General features: G+C 41.8%; 1 protein-coding gene across 2 annotated transcripts in view; it reads right to left on the bottom strand.

Moving 5' to 3' along the window:
• Positions 1–12156, bottom strand: part of ATP9B (ATPase phospholipid transporting 9B (putative)) — a 1400042-nt gene that overhangs the window by 735482 nt on the left and 652404 nt on the right. The gene's annotated exons all lie outside the window — the stretch shown is intronic.

Below are 12156 nucleotides of genomic sequence, written 5' to 3' on the forward strand. Positions count from 1 at the left end.
ATAACGCAGCTTTTTTCACTACCGCTGGTATTACGAGACTTGCAGGTTTAGGGGCACCGCACACTTTTTTGGCCTTAACGCAAATCAACTTACGCAAATTGCATAAAGTCTTTTTTCAATGGGACTTCCATAGCGCCGGTATTACAAGCTTGTCCTTGGAGGCCAAAAAGTGAGTGGTACACCCTATCCAGTCAAGATTTGTAACGCATTCTAAAGTCAGTAGTTATGAGTTTTACACTACAAAGCTGTAGCATAAAACTCATAACAAAAGTGCTAAAAAGTACACTAACACCCATAAACTACCTATTAGCCCCTAAACTGAGGCCCTCCCACATTTCAAACACTGAAATAAAATTATTAACCCCTAATCTGTCGCTCCGGACATCGCAGCAACTATACTAAATATATTAACCCCTAAACCGCCATACTCCCGCCTCGCAAACACTAGTTAAATAGTATTAACCCCTAATCTGCTGCCCCGACATTGCCAACACCTACCTACATTTATAAACCCCTAACATCGCTGCCACCTACATACATTTATTAACCCCTAATCTGCCACCCCTAACATTGCCGCCACTATACTAAAGTTATTAACCCCTAACCCCCCCTAACTTAAATATAATTAAATGAAATCTAAATAAAACCTACTATTAATAACTAAATAATTCCTATTTAAAACTAAATACTTACCTGTAAAATAAACCCTAAGCTAGCTACAATATAACTAATAGTTACATTGTATCTAGCTTATGGTTTATTTTTATTTTACAGGCAAGTTTGTAATTATTTTAACTAGGTAGAATAGTTACTAAATAGTTATTAACTATTTAATAACTACCTAGCTAAAATAAATACAAATGTACCTGTAAAATAAAACCTAACCTGCCTTACACTAACACCTAACCTTACCCTACAATTAAATAAATTACCAAAATTAAATACAATTAACTAAATTCAATACAATTAGCTAAATTACAAAAAAACAAACACTAACTTACAGAAAATAAAAAAAATTACAAGACCTTTAAACTAATTACACCTAATCTAATAGCCCTATCAAAATAAATAAAGCCCCCAAGAAATCAGCTCTTTTACCTGTAAAAAAAAATACAAACAACCCCCCAACAGTAAAACCCACCACCCACACAACCAACCCCCCAAATAAAACCGTAACTAAAAAAAAACTAAGCTCCCCATTGCCCCGAAAAGGGCATTTGGATGGGCATTGCCCTTAAAAGGGCATTTAGCTCTTTTGCAGCCCAAGCCCTAATCTAAAAATAAAACACACACAATACACCCTTAAAAAATCTTAACACTAACCCCCGAAGATCCACTTACAGTTTTGAAGAGCCGACATCCACCGTCAACGAAGCCGGGAGAAGTCTTCATCAAAGCGGCAAGATGTCCTCAACGAAGCTGGCAGAAGTGGTTCTCCTGACGGGCAGAAGTCTTCATCCAGACGGCATCTTCTATCTTCATCCATCCGGCGCGGAGCAGGTCCATCTTCAAGACATCCGACACGGAGCATCCTCTTCAATCGACGGCTTCTTCTACAATGAAGGTTCCTTTAAATGACGTCATCCAAGATGGTGTCCCTTAGATTACGATTGGCTGATAGAATTCTATCAGCCAATCGGAATAAAGGTTGAAAAAATCCTATTGGCTGATGCAATCAGCCAATAGGATTGAACTTCAATCCTATTAGCTGATCCAATCAGCCAATAGGATTGAGCTTGAATTCTATTGGCTGTTCCAATCAGCCAATAGAATGCAAGCTCAATCCTATTGGCTGAATAGATCAGCCAATATGATTTATTCAACCTTAATTCCGATTGGCTGATAGAATTCTATCAGCCAATCGAATCTAAGAGACGCCATCTTGGATGACGTCATTTAAAAGAACTTTCATTGTAGAAGAAGCCATGGATTAAAAAGGATGCTCCGCGTCGGATGTCTTGAAGATGGACCCGCTCCGCGCCGGATGGATGAAGATAGAAGATGCCGTCTGGATGAAGACTTCTGCCCATCTGGAGGACCACTTTTGCCGGTTTTGTTGAGGACATCTTGCCGCTTGGATGAAGACTTCTCCCGGCTTCGTTGACGATGGATGTGGGCTCTTCAAAACTGTAAGTGGATCTTCAGGGGTTAGTGTTAGGATTTTTTAAGGGTGTATTGGGTGGGTTTTATTTTTAGATTAGGGTTTGGGCTGCAAAAGAGCTAAATGCCCTTTTAAGGGCAATGCCCATCCAAATGCCCTTTCAGGGCAATGGGGAGCTTAGGTTTTTTTAGTTAGGATTTTATTTGGGGGGTTGGTTGTGTGGGTGGTGGGTTTTACTGTTGGGGGGTTGTTTGTATTTTTTTTTTACAGGTAAAAGAGCTGATTTCTTTGGGGCAATGCCCCTCAAAAGGCCCTTTTAATGGCTATTGGTAGTTTAGTTTAGGCTAGGTTTTTTTTTATTTTGGGTGGGCTTTTTTATTTTGATACGGCTATTAGATTAGGTGTAATTAGTTTAAAGATCTTGTAATTTGTTTTTTTATTTTCTGTAATTTAGCTAATTGTATTGAATTTAGTTAATTTTATTTAATTTTGGTAATTTATTTAATTGTAGGGTAAGGTTAGGTGTTAGTGTAAGGCAGGTTAGGTTTTATTTTACAGGTACATTTGTATTTATTTTAGCTAGACGGCATCTTCTATCTTCATCCATCTGGCGCGGAGCAGGTCCATCTTCAAGACATCCGACACGGAGCATCCTCTTCAATCGACGGCTTCTTCTACAATGAAGGTTCCTTTAAATGACGTCATCCAAGATGGTGTCCCTTAGATTACGATTGGCTGATAGAATTCTATCAGCCAATCGGAATAAAGGTTGAAAAAATCCTATTGGCTGATGCAATCAGCCAATAGGATTGAACTTCAATCCTATTAGCTGATCCAATCAGCCAATAGGATTGAGCTTGAATTCTATTGGCTGTTCCAATCAGCCAATAGAATGCAAGCTCAATCCTATTGGCTGAATAGATCAGCCAATATGATTTATTCAACCTTAATTCCGATTGGCTGATAGAATTCTATCAGCCAATCGAATCTAAGAGACGCCATCTTGGATGACGTCATTTAAAAGAACTTTCATTGTAGAAGAAGCCATGGATTAAAAAGGATGCTCCGCGTCGGATGTCTTGAAGATGGACCCGCTCCGCGCCGGATGGATGAAGATAGAAGATGCCGTCTGGATGAAGACTTCTGCCCATCTGGAGGACCACTTTTGCCGGTTTTGTTGAGGACATCTTGCCGCTTGGATGAAGACTTCTCTCGGCTTCGTTGACGATGGATGTGGGCTCTTCAAAACTGTAAGTGGATCTTCAGGGGTTAGTGTTAGGATTTTTTAAGGGTGTATTGGGTGGGTTTTATTTTTAGATTAGGGTTTGGGATGCAAAAGAGCTAAATGCCCTTTTAAGGGCAATGCCCATCCAAATGCCCTTTCAGGGCAATGGGGAGCTTAGGTTTTTTTAGTTAGGATTTCATTTGGGGGGTTGGTTGTGTGGGTGGTGGGTTTTACTGTTGGGGGGTTGTTTGTATTTTTTTTTTTTTACAGGTAAAAGAGCTGATTTCTTTGGGGCAATGCCCCTCAAAAGGCCCTTTTAATGGCTATTGGTAGTTTAGTTTAGGCTAGGGTTTTTTTTATTTTGGGTGGGCTTTTTTATTTTGATACGGCTATTAGATTAGGTGTAATTAGTTTAAAGATCTTGTAATTTGTTTTTTTATATTCTGTAATTTAGCTAATTGTATTGAATTTAGTTAATTTTATTTAATTTTGGTAATTTATTTAATTGTAGGGTAAGGTTAGGTGTTAGTGTAAGGCAGGTTAGGTTTTATTTTACAGGTACATTTGTATTTATTTTAGCTAGGTAGTTATTAAATAGTTAATAACTATTTAGTCACCTAGGTAAAATAAATACAAACTTGCCTGTAAAATAAAAATAAACCCTAAGCTAGATTAGTTATATTGTAGCTATCTTAGGGTTTAATTTTACAGGTAAGCATTTAGTTTCAAATAGGAATTATTTAGTTATTAATAGTAGGTTTTATTTAGATTTAATTAAATTATATTTAAGTTAGGGGGCGTTAGGGTTAGGGGTTAATAACTTTAGTATAGTGGCAGGCAGATTAGGGGTTAATAATATTTAACTAGTGTTTGCGATGTGGGAGTGTGGCAGTTTAGGGGTTAATATGTTTATTATAGTGGTGGCGATGTATGGAGCGTCAGATTAGGGGTTAATAAATATAATGTAGGTGTCGGCGATGTCGGGGGCGGCACATTAGGGGTTAATAAGTGTAAGATTAGGGGTGTTTAGACTCGGGGTTCATGTTAGGGTGTTAGTTGTAAACATAAAATGTGTTTCCCCATAGGAATCAATGGGGCTGCATTACTAAGCTTTATGCTGCTTTATTGCAGGTGTTAGGCTTTTTCTCAGCCGGCCCTCCCCATTGATGTCTATGAGCACGTACAACCAGCTCACCGCTGACTTAAGCAGAGCTGGTATTGGAGTGCGGTATGGAGCTCAATTTTGCTCTACGCTCACTTCTTGTCTTTTAACGCCGGGTTTATAAAAACCTGTAATACCAGCACTGTAGGAAAGTGAGCGGTGACCATAACGCACCCCTCTTACCGCAAAACTCGTAATCTAGCCATAAAATTGTTATTGTTTAATAAGATAGATAACGCCTTTACTACCCATCCCCCAGCTTTGCATAACCATCATTGTTATATTAATATACTATATAACATTTAAAACAGCTAAATGTCTGCCTGTTTCAAAGCCATTAAAGACAGCCTCTTATTACATGCTTTTGTATTAGCTTTTTCACAACAGGGGATTGCTAGTTCATGTGAGCCATATAGATAACATTGCGATCACGTCCGTGGCTTGTGGCAGACACTGCACTAATTGGCTAAAATGCAAGTCAATAGATAATAAATACAAAGTCATGTGATCAGGGGGCTGTCAAAAGATGCTAAGATACAAGGTAATCACTGAGGTAAAAAGTATATTAATACAACTGTGTTGGTTATGCAAAACTGGGGAATGGGTAATAAAAGGATCATCTATCTTTTAAGACAATAAAACTTCTGGTGTAGACTGTCCATTTAACAACTAAAGCCAAAAAAAATTATGAAAGTTGTCAAATGAGGGGTTACATGTCCTCCTAAGATGGACGTCACTGTCATAAAAATGGTGACTACCTGCAAAAGTAGGCACCAGGAGGTTTTTGCTAAGGGTGCTCTAATTCATCTAGAGGTACTTTATAAAGCATTGAAGCTTTTTGTCTTTCGCAAATGAACTCCAAAACCTTACAGCAACAAATCTAAGTTATGAGCATTAGCAGTCTATTTCAGTCATAACTCAGCATACCCGGTGCTGGTTTCACCTGTGCACATGATAGTCCTCAGGATCCATAACCTGTGGAAAATAATCCCGCCACTAGGAGGAGGCCAAGAACCCACACAAAAGCATACAATTCCCTCCCACCTTCCATCAATATAACACATAGCTGAGCAGAGAATAGGAAACAGATAGGTAGGAAAAACAAAAGCAGAGTCTATAGAGGTTCAAATTAGAACTCTCACCCATAAAACTTGAAATGGACTATCATCATATTATATATATATATATATATATATATATATATATATATATATATATATATATATATATATATATATATATATATATATATATATTATATATTATTATAAAAATATAAATTATGGATACCTGATGATTTCATTTTTATCGTGGAGAGGGTGCAGAGGGAACAAGGAACAGTAGGAGAAATATCAGGGTATAAATGGTGCCAGAAGAACAAAAATTAAATTTAGGTCTGCCCACCGGAGAAATGGGCAGGAGCCGTGGACTCTCCTCCCCACAATGGAAATTAAATTATCAGGTAAGCATAATTTATATTTTCCATCTAAAGGAGAGGAGAGTCCATGGCTTCATTCATTACTTGTGGGAACAAATACCCAAGCTCAAGAGGACACTGAATGAAAATGGGAGGGCAAGAGGCGGACCCTAATCTGAGGGCACCACAGCCTGTAAAACTTTTCTCCCAAAAACTGCTTCCACCGAAGCAAAAACTTAAAATTTGTAACAATTTTGTAAAGGTATGTAAGGAGGACCAGGTAGCCACCTTACAAATCTGCTCCACTGAGGCCTCATTCTTGAAGGCCCAAGAAGAAGCCACAGCTCTATTTGAATGAGCCGTGATCCTCTGAGGAGGCCTATGTCCTGCTGTCTCGTAGGCCAAGCGAATCATGCTCCTCAAGCAAAAGGACAATGAAGTTGCAGAGGCTTTCTGCCCCTTGCGCTTCCCTGAATACACCACAAAAAGGGATGTAGTCTGTCTGACATCCTTCGTAGCCTGAAGATAGAACTTCAAAGCTCAAACCACGTCAAAATTATGAAGTAACCTCTCCTTAGAAGAAAAGGGGTTAGGACACAAAGAAGGAACAACTATTTCCTGATTGATGTTACGGTTAGACACAACCCTGGGAAGAAATCCCAAACCAGTGTGAAGAACAGCCTTATCAGCGTGAAAAACCAAATAAGGAGGCTCGCATTGCAAGGCCGCCAACTCAGATACTCTGCATGCCGATGCAATAGCCAACAGAAATAGTACCTTCCAAGAAAGAATATTAATGTCAACAGAGTGCATAGGTTCAAATGGAACCCTCTGCAACACCTTCAGAACCAAGTTCAAGCTCCGAGGAGTGGATTGTCTAAAAACAGGCCTGATTCTAGACAGAACCTGAACAAATGACTGAATATCAGGAAGCTTGGTGAGCCTCTTGTGCAACAGAACAGATAATGCCAAAATATGTCCCTTTAATGAACTAGTGGCAAGCCCCTTCTCCAGTTCATCCTGGAGAAAGGACAGAATCCTGGATATCTTAACCTTGTGCTAAGGATATCCATGCTTCTCACACCAGGACAAGTAAGTCCTCCACACCTTATGATAGATGCAACGAGTAACCAGCTTCCTGGCCTGAACTAGAGTATCAATCACCCTCTCAGAAAACCCTCTCTTGGCCAAAACTAAGCGTTCAATCTCCACGCAGTCAGTCTCAGAGAATCTAGATTTTGATGTTGAAAAGGACCCTGTACAAACAGATCCCTGTCACAGAGTAACCTGCATGGAGGAGACGATGACATCCCCACCAGAGCAATCTGAATAGCTGAAGCTTGCTCCTGCTTGATGCAGGCCACTACACAAGGTAGAAGTGGCAACGGTAGAAAAATGTAAACTAGGTTGAACCCAGAAGGTACCACCAAGGCATCTATCAGTTCTGCCTGGGGATCCCTGGACCGCGACCGTTTTCTGGGTAGCTTGCAATTGAGTTTGGACGCCATGAGCTCTATCTCCGTAGTCCCCCATTCATGACAAATCTCCGGAAAAACACCTTGGGGTGGAGAGACCATTCCCCCGGATGGAAGTATTGCCTGCTGAGAAAATCTGCTTCCCAGTTGTCCACACCCGGAATGTGGATTGCTGAGAACGAGCAGCTGTGGGACTCTGACCATTCCAATATCCAAGAAACCTCCCTCATCACTAGTGAACTTCTTGTCCCCCCTGATGGTTGATGTAAGCCACCGAGGTAATGTCTGTCTGAAATCTGATGAAGCTGAACGACCCCAGAAGGGGCCACACCCTCAGAGCATTGTAGAACGCTCGAAGTTCCAGAATATTAATCGGGAGGAGAGACTTCTCTTTAGACCATTTTCCATGACCATCCTGACACCCCAAACAGCTCCCCATCCTGCTAGACTTGCGTCCATGGTCACAATCTCCCAGGACGGTTTCAGGAAGGATGTCCCTTGGGACAGTTGTTCCGGACGGATCCACCAAGAGAGGGAGTCTCTCGTCCAATCGCCCAGAGAAATCTGCTGGGATAGGTCTGTATGATCGCCGTTCCACTGTCTCCACATGGAGAACTGAAGAGGTCTAAGATGGAACCTGGCGAATGGAATGACATTGATGCTGGAAACCATGAGCCCGATCACCTCCATACTCTGAGCCACAGAGGGACTGGAGTAGGACTGAAGAGCAAGACAGGCGGACGCAATCTTCTTGCATCGCTGCTCTGGGAGAAATATCCCCATGGGTATGGAATCCATTATCGTTCCCAGGAACTCCACCCTGTTGCTAGGAATAAGGGAACTCTTTCCTGAGTTTATTTTCTAACCGTGAGATTGGAGCAAAAGAAGAAGAGCCCTCGAGTGATCCTCTGCGAGACTGAACGACGGCACCTAGACTAGGATGTCGTCCAGATGGGGCACCACAGCAATGCCCCTGGATCTGGCTACTGCAAGTAGCGCCCCCAGAACCTTTATAAAGACTCTTGAAGCCGTCGCCAGACCAAAGGGAAGGGCCACAAACTGGAAATGTTGGTCCAGAAACGCAAATCTCAGGAACCTGAAGTGATCCCTGTGGATTGGCACATCAAGTCTATTGTCATCATGAACTGACCCTCTTGAACTAAGTGCAGAATAGATCTGCTCGTTTTCATTTTGAACGATGGAACAGCCAGAAACTTGTTTAAACATTTTAGGTCTAGAATCGGGCCCTCCTTCTTTGGGACTATGAAAATGTTTGAATAGTACCCTAGACCCCTTTCTGATTGGGGTACTCCTAGAGAAGAGAGATCCCTCACACATTCTAGAAAGGCTACTCACTTTTCTGGTCTGGAAGACAGATTTGACAGGAGGAATCTGCCCCTGGGCGGATGAGTTCTGAACCCTATCCTGTATCCTTGGGCGACAACCTCCAGAACCTAAGGGTCCTGAACATCCTGCAACCAGGCCTCTGAGAAGAGAGATAATCTGCCCGCTACTTGGTCCGGAGACCGGTTGGGGGCTACCCCTTCATGTCGCCTTTGTTTCGGTGGGCTTCTTGTTCTGCTTGGACTTATTCCAAGACTGAGCTGGTTTCCAAATATTCCTGGATTGATCCGCTTTCGCGACGGTCTGCTGGCGTTGGGCATTGTCCGCACAAAAGAAATGAAAAGTAGATCCCATAAGCTTAACTTTCTTATCCGGCGGTAAGAAAGCACCCTTGCCTCCCGTCACCGTAGATACAATCAAGTCCAATCTGGACCGAACAGGATCTTTCCCTGAAAGGGAAGGGATAACAGTCTGGACTTAGAGGTCATGTCCGCAGACCACAACTTTAGCCACAGAGCCCTGTGGGCTAGTACAGAAAAACCTTATACCTTAGCATTCAGGCGAAAAATTAGCATATTGGCATCACAAATAAAAGAATTAGCAACTATCAAGGCCTTAATTCTCTCTTGTATCTCGTCGAGGGGAGTCTCCCTCTCGACTATAGCAGACAGAGATTCGTACCAATATGTTGCAGCTCCGGCAACCACCGCTACCGCCGCTGTCGGCTGAAAAACAAAACCTGTGTGTTGAAACATTTTCCTTAACATGTTTTCTAATTTTTTATCCATGGGCTCTTTGAACGACAAACTATCCTCCAGAGGAATCATCGTCCGCTTCGCGAGCGTAGAGATAGCACCATCCACCTTAGGGACAGTCCCCCATAGCTCGAGCTGAGTCCGGGATGGGGACAGTTTCTTAAAGGAAGAAGAAAGGGAAAAGGAAGAACCTAATCTGTCACATTCATTGTTAATAATGTTAGCCATCTTAACAGGAACAGGGAAGGTCTGAGGTACCACCCTGTCCTCATACATTTTATCAAGTTTAGGAATTGAGGGTTCCTCCGGTAGTTTTGGTTCCGGAATCTCAAGAGTAGCAAGCACCTGCCTCAGCAAAAAGCGCAAATTCTCCATCCTAAAAATAAAGCCAGGCTCCTCTGCAGACGGAGCTTTAGATGACCCAGAAGGAACGTCCACCGAAGAGTCGGAGTCATCCTCATCAGCGGATAACCTTTCCAAAATATCCATAGGAGTATATGACCCCTGGGCCAGATCGCCATATTTTACCTTACGCTTGCGCTTAGCAGAATGTGGTAAGGCACTAATCACCTTAGAGACCGCTGTTTGCAGTTGATCTGCAAAGTCTGACGGCCAACGGATCTCTCCCGAAGGAGAAATAGACATGCCCTGGGGTGCTGCATGTGTACTCGGAGATGAATGTAGGGGACACACCTCATGGGACAGGGAGCCCTCAGAGGTAGACGGCTCAGTAGAACTAGACATTCTCTTTTTCTTGTGACCTTATCAAGGCATGGGGAACATAGTTGAGCAGGCGGATCTACCAGAACCTCCTTACAATAAACACAGGTACTAGACTAAGTTAAAGAGGGGGTATCCCCTAACGTGTCGAAGTCCTCCATAGCTTGCGCTTTATTACGGACTAGATATAAAATATAAACAATGGCACCTTTATAACCTCCAATGGCTGGGGTACTCACCACCAACTAGGACCCGGACCACAGAAACCGTTACGACTCCTGCACTGCTAGTCAACTAGGCCTCGCAGGACCGCTCCTGCACTAGGGAGAAAAACATGCCAAAACTGCTGCGCAAATACACTCGGAAGAAAACTAAAGTTCACCCATTGCCAGAGCATCATCTCACACATATCGCAGCAATGGCACAAACAATATTATGTATAACCCCCCCTGTTCAATAATCCCCTTACTAGGGATGTTAACCCTTGATTCTATAAAGATAAGAGGCATCACACTGTGACCCTGTCTTCTGCGTTCTCATTATGTGTATAAAAATTAAACAATCTTACCAGAATCTACGCCGTGGAACAGGGACACGGCCTCTCAAGTGTGACAGTGTAGTAGCATCGCTCCTGACATGGACTTGATTGTCGGAAGAAGGCAGTGAAACTCGTCAACACTGATTGCTAATGTAGCTGTTAAAATGAGTCGGGATGGTTTTGCATAAAGACTCTCCCTGCATTTCTGGACTTTCATCCATGCTCTCACTGAGAGGCTGACAGGACTACTTAAAACTCCAGTCCCATTCCGAAGAGTACTACCCTCCAAATGACTACTTTCTAATCTCCTGACACTTCTCTGCAACCTCCTGTTTCTTTTGTATAATGATGATAGTCCAAAGGATCCATAACTTGGTATAAATACTCAAGCATATAGTCCATGTTACAGAAAGGGTGGGACATTTTTCAGGCAGTTTGTATTCATCAAACACTGCGGCCTAAAGGACTTTCCTGCCAAAAGCTGCTTGCAAAGAAGCAAAAACATCAAAGCAGTAACATTTTGAAAAAGTAAATAGAGAAGACCATGTTGCGGCTTTCCAAATCTGCTCCAAAGATGCATCATTTTTGAAAGCCCAGAAAGTTGCAACTGATCTGGTAGACTGGGCTGTGAAACACTAAGGGGGAGACTTTCCTGCCACAAAGTAAGTCTTGTGAATTACCTGTTTGATCCACAGTCTACAGGCTACAGTAGTAGCCTTCTGCCATTTACGAGTCCGAAAGTAATGAAAAAACAATCTGGAAGACTATCTGAACACCTTAGTAGCTTGAAGATAACATTTCAATGCTCTGACTACATCAAGATTATGTAAAAGATGTTCCTTAAAATTAGCAGCTTCTGGACAAAAGAAGGACCAACAATCTCCTGAATGATATTTTGCAAAGAAACTACCTTAGGAGGAAAATCATATTTAGTATGAAGCACAGTTTTATCTATGTGAAAAACTAAAAATGGAGAATCCCAGGAGAAAGCTGATAACTCAGAAACTCTGCTATGTGAGGAAATTGCTAACAAGAAAAGCACTTATCAATATAAAAGTTTGATATCAATGGAATGCAGAATAGAAGAACTAAATTCAGAGAAATAGGTCTTACAACTGGCCTGATTCTTACGAACATCTGGACAAAAGTATGATAGTCAGGAAGTTTAGCTAACTTTCTATAAAAGAGAACAGATAAAGCAAATATTTGACCCTTTAGGGAGCTAGCAGACAAACCTTTTTAAAGGCGATTTCTAGGAATCTTCAAGGAATACAAAGAAATCTTCTGGAAGAACACCATTCAAAGTGTGCCCTTCAAATTTTGAGTAGCAGGTTTTCTGTCTTGAATCAGTGTTAATAAATGAATCAGAAAACCCTCTATGTTTATAAAACTAGGTGTTCAACCTCCATACTGATAACT

The sequence above is a fragment of the Bombina bombina genome, chromosome 5, assembly GCF_027579735.1.
Source record: "Bombina bombina isolate aBomBom1 chromosome 5, aBomBom1.pri, whole genome shotgun sequence".
NCBI lineage: Eukaryota > Metazoa > Chordata > Amphibia > Anura > Bombinatoridae > Bombina > Bombina bombina.